The following is a 5,379-nucleotide window of genomic DNA, read 5'->3' on the forward strand; positions in this document are numbered from 1 at the left end:
CAATTCATAACAGAAAACAAAACTTAGATTAGGTGCTAAAATCACTTCATGTATATAAGACATTTTTAATGTTGTCTAAATGAATAGTTGCAGTGTTTATTTTCTCGTGAGAAAGAAAAGTGGGGTGTTTTATGTTTTCTAGGGACCAGCTATGGAATAAAATGTTTTTAAAAATCTACACGTTAAATGAGTACTTGAAACCCACTTAATAAGTAAGAAGATAAGAAAGTTCTAAACTATGGCTAGAACTTGTGGGGATGATTGATTCTACTGATAATTTGAGTTCATAATTTCAATGTTTACCCCTAAACTTTTTTATTTTGCAGGTAGCAAACACTATATAACAATCTTTAATACTTTTGTTTCTAGGCACTTGTCTAGATGCATTACAGAATAGATATCACCTTCATTCCCTGAAAAAAACAAAAAACAAAAACAAACTCTTCTCCAGTAGATTGATTGTAAGTAGGATTCCTGAAACCATTTTACATGTGTTTTTAAAAACTTCTTAAAATATGGAACACTTCATGAATTTGCATGTCATCCTTGCACAGGGGTCATGCTAATCTTTGTATCATTCTGATTTTAGTATATGTGCTGCTGAGGCAAGCACTCTTCCCGCCAAACTTTTTGAATTCATCAAATCTAATACATACGGTGACAAACTGCCTTTTCTTTAACTTTTCTCATTCATGTTTGGCGTAGTATTTCTAACCATTTTTTTTATTCAAGTCATCAAAACTTTGCTTTTTAAGAGTTATTTATTTAACGTTGAAAAGAGCATAGAAATTTCTGAAACCCCTTTTTCTCTTTGAAAAAGAGAGTTGTGTTTTGAAAGAATTTTGAAAGGAGTTTCATTCTGGAAGAAGTTAAAATCAGTTCTGAATTTACTATCCAGAAGACCTGGCAAAATCAATCATCTTCATCCTTGCCTGTGCATCATTGTGGTGAAGTAGAGACTATAAAGTGAACAGTAAGGTTCTTAAAATGCATATGCTTCTTTCACAAGCCTATTCTCATTTAAAATGTTATTTTTCCTCAGAAACATATTTGTGTTCGAGAAAAAGCAACTACAGGGCAAAATTTGGAGGGAAGGTTGAAAACAGGTACCATGGAAAATATTATTATTGATTTTTATAAATGCATTTGGCAGCAAATGTGTGCTGAGTTGTCCAATGTAAGCATCCAGGATTTTTTTTTTTTTTTTCCATTGGTAGTATAGTAGAGTGCTCTTTCAGTAAACATTTGCTTTTGGAAAATATAAAAGGTCAGTTTTGGCCAACTGCATCAGTCCTTACTCTGCCATCTGCAAAAAATTTAGACTTTGCCTTTTTGAATGACCCTTTAAAAATACACAAGACCTAATTCTATCCTTTACTCCCATAAAACTCCCATTGGACTCCAGTGGGAACATTTTAAAGTTAAGTTCTGAGGAATAAGGACATTTTATAATGCCTTCTTGTGAGAACTTCCTTGGCAGAACTTGGCCAACTCATTCCTCCTGAGAGAGTTCTATAATCTTGTTGGTTTTAAAGCTTCAAAATAGACTCTATGCTATAAGACATTTATATTTCTTGCAGATAGTAAGTGTGTATATGTGTGTGTATATATATATATATCTCACTATAAAATTCTAATGCAGTGAACATCCAAAGTAGATGAGTGTTGGTGCACTGAGAAGCTCCCCTCCTCTGTCCATCACACGTTGATCAGTAGGTATGTTTGTTGTTAATGCCCTACCCCAAGCTTCCCTGGTTCTCTATTATAAGAACATACCATTTTTTTGAACACTTAGCATGTGCCAGAGACTGTGCTAAAGCTTTACATACATTATTTCACTTAATCCTATGAGATAGCAATTACCGTTTCTGATTCACAGTAGAGAAACTTAGGGTGGCTAAAAATGTACTGAGAATCACACAGCAGAATCGATATTAGACTATAGTTCTCTGACTCCGAACCATGGATCTCAGCAGTTGCACACCCTGCTTTATATTGTTCTGCACACCTATTTCATAGCACAAGGAAATCCATTGTTTTGAGAGAGTGCTGTTTATATAGCTCTCTCTCAAATGCGACTGGGCTAGCTTGAGAAAGGGTTCTGATCTACTTCATCCTTGTATGGTTAGAGCAGGATCGATAGGAGTGCAATAAATGAATCTTAAATTTAAAAATTACCCTTCTTTGTGACTATAAAAGTTTACTTCCTTGTTATAGAAAACTGGATGAAAATTAAAAAACAAAAAACCGAAAAAACCCATAAGTTGTTTCCCAATCCTATTATTCAGAAATAACTGAATAAAATTTGATAAGTTGATGAATTCCATAAAAATTTAAAAACAACTGTGGTCTTGTTCTGCTTCTAATACATTTATATAACAGTGGCACACCATCAATACTTGATTGCTTGATGTTAATTAAGCACAATTAGTGCATGATAAAGTCTTTAACTTAACCTCATAAAGTTGGGAGGTGAAAAAGGTGGAAAATAGCAAGTGTTTCCATGATAAAACCCTTTTAATGTCACAATGTAAACTTCCTGAAAGAGCATTTATTTTGTGAATACATGTCTTTGGGTCAATTCTTTTGGACCTATTAAACTGATCTGAGGTACATATTTAAAAATTATCTCTCTTATGATCAGAAATACATTTCAGAGTTAGTAAAACATTTTTTATCTGTGTGCTAGTTAAGTAGGAATTTATTTAAGTGCTGTAGTTAAAAGCAGTTTATTGGTGAAAGTCTAGCCCCTAGTGGACAGGCGTCTCTGGTACACGCCCACACACTGAGCTAGTTAGGGATAGCTTGGAGGGATGCCTGCTAAACCTCCAGGGCTTCAGGATGAAAGTCTTCAAGACTCTCGATGTTAATATTTTCTTCTCTTTTATTTATTTATTTTTTTCATAAAATATGCCACGGTTGTATGTCTGGCTTATAAGAGCTTTATGGTATTTTAATGAATACTAAGACTTTTCTCTTCTACTATTACTTTTTATTAAGCAGCGATTTTTTTTTTTTTTTGGCTTCTTAAGGAGTGAAAAGAGTAAAATTTCTTCCCTTCCCATTTCTCTTCTCTTCCCTTCCCTCCCTCCCTTTGTATTTTCTTTTCCTTTCATTATATGTATTCAATAGTTAGGCAACAGTAATACTTTTCTCTCAGGATGGATTTAGGTTGCGTTATAACTTTATCCCCAATATATAAATATACATACACACACAAACGCACACATTTTACAAAATTTACTATTTCTTTTCAAACTAAAAATAACTTCTTAAGCTTTTTTTTTCTTGTGAGTATGAGATGTAAAGAAAGGATAAAACAATTAGAGTGAAAAAATTGAACACTCATATAAGATAGAAATGACCATTCTTGTGAGTGAAATAACATTTAATTTATAATATCCAATTAGAGAGTTGTGGTTTTCTTAAGCTTGCAAAATCTCATGTAAGCATTGTTGTTAAACCTATTTTATGACCCAGAGAAATTAACTAGATTTCTCTCATCACCCTAATGATTCTAGATGTTTGCTAAGTTTTAGAAATTTAACCCAGAAAGACTACATTAGCATTTCGTAGGTAGCCAATTCTGCTATATGTGTTCCAGGGCTTATGAAATAAAACAGGTAGAGGTATAACACTCAAAAACTTTGCAGTGACGCATAAAATTAGAAACCTAATAAAAATGGTAGCACCATTTTCCACACATTAAATGGTTAGGAAATATATAAATATTATAATAAATATAGCACCTTACCTTGAAACAAACCTGAAGTTTGCTCATGGGCATCAGAGAGATTGAAGCTTGTGAGTCATTTTGAATTGGTAGAAGGAGGGTTACCTGAAATCAGATGGGAAGTTCTAGTACCAGATGTGAATGGGTGTGGCTCATAACACAGGCTGGTGAACTGAGGTAGCTGGCAGATGTTTGAGGAGTATGTGTGTGTTTTGTGTATTCCTGTGTGGTTCAGATCAATTGTATGCAGTTTTCTGCATTCATCTAATATTGCTGTTGGACAAGATGGCGAATAAACAAACATTCAATTTGCATTGTCCTAAAATTGTCCCTCCTATATCAAATGCATCGGGACAGACTCCTGTTTTCCAAACAGTAGAACTGATTGTACTCTTTGAGAATACCTGAAATAGAAGAAATATGACTCTTTTGCAATGAGAGCTATTTAATGTTTAAGAAGTGGTATAAAACATTGCACATACGCTGTTCTAGGCTATATTAGCTCTGGTGTGGTACATGATTTGGCTGCTACCATCATCAGCACAATTAAATTTGTTTATTCCGTGTTGCTTTAAATCATCCGGTAGGTTAAGCAGGTATGAGTCTTAGTTTCCTTTGCGTTCTTGCTTCCTAAAACTTCCAGCAGAAAGTTGTGTGTGGGGCGGGAGGGGGGGTGCGGGGGGTGGAATGGATTGCACACATTCTTTAAACTTTAGTTGTTATATATGTGCAAATGGAATACATAACTCAAATAATAAATACAAGGAGGATGAATTGGTCTCTTTGATTAGTTAGAATTAGCTTTGCAAAATGCTAAAATTTCAAAACACTAAAAAATGAGTTTTTAAGTGTATTTCTGAGTTAGAAAAATACAAGTGTCTCTTATTCAGTGCATGTGGTCAAAATAAAAGTATTAAGAAAGAGCACTTGATTTTCTGCTCCAAATTCCTACCTCTCTAAGTCTTTTGAATTCAATAAATCAGTACCAATATACTTTCTCAAGCCAAAACTAAGAAACATTTTGATCCCCATCTTTCTCTCATCCCAACCCTCACATCCATTCCAAGCCTGCTAGTTCTCCCTCTAAAATGCTCCTAGAATCTGCCCATTCCCACTGTTACCATCTTCTCTCACCTGGCTGCAGTAGCCTTTTAGCTGCTCTGCTTTATTCATTCTCCTTTGTGATCCATTCTCTGCTCAGCTGCCAGGGTAACCATTCAGAGTTATAAATCAGATTATACCCTTACTCACTCTGACCTTCCAATGGCTTCACATCTCATTTAGGAGAAAATCTAAACTTGACCAAGGTCCATAAGTCTCTATACTGTCTGGCTCTTGACTGTATCTCTGACATCATCTCCCATTCTTTGGTTCAGGCCACTTCAGCCACACTAACTTTTCTGCTCCTACTTTCCAGCTCTTCCCTCTGTTGTAATGTGCTTACCCTGGTCTTTGCAGAACAGTTTTCTTATTCAGACCTCAGCTTCAATCCACTTCTAGAGTATCAGTCCCTGCCATAACCCTGCCCTCTACACCCATCTATTAAATCTCTCCATTTCATTTCCTGCACAGCTTTGTAACTATCTGATATTATCTTGGTCATTTTATTTATGTGTTTATTTTCTCTCTTCTCCTCTAGAAGTAAA

General features: G+C 34.8%; 1 non-coding gene across 1 annotated transcript; it reads right to left on the reverse strand.

The window, feature by feature from the left end:
• Positions 1–509: 509 nt before the first annotated feature.
• LOC111745107 lies at positions 510–613 on the reverse strand. The gene has a single exon (XR_002782504.1). It is a non-coding gene; the product is annotated as a U6 spliceosomal RNA (small nuclear RNA).
• Between the last annotated feature and the right edge of the window lie 4,766 nt (positions 614–5,379).

This window comes from Pteropus vampyrus, unplaced genomic scaffold (assembly GCF_000151845.1).
Source record: "Pteropus vampyrus isolate Shadow unplaced genomic scaffold, Pvam_2.0 Scaffold146, whole genome shotgun sequence".
In the NCBI taxonomy this organism is placed as follows: domain Eukaryota; kingdom Metazoa; phylum Chordata; class Mammalia; order Chiroptera; family Pteropodidae; genus Pteropus; species Pteropus vampyrus.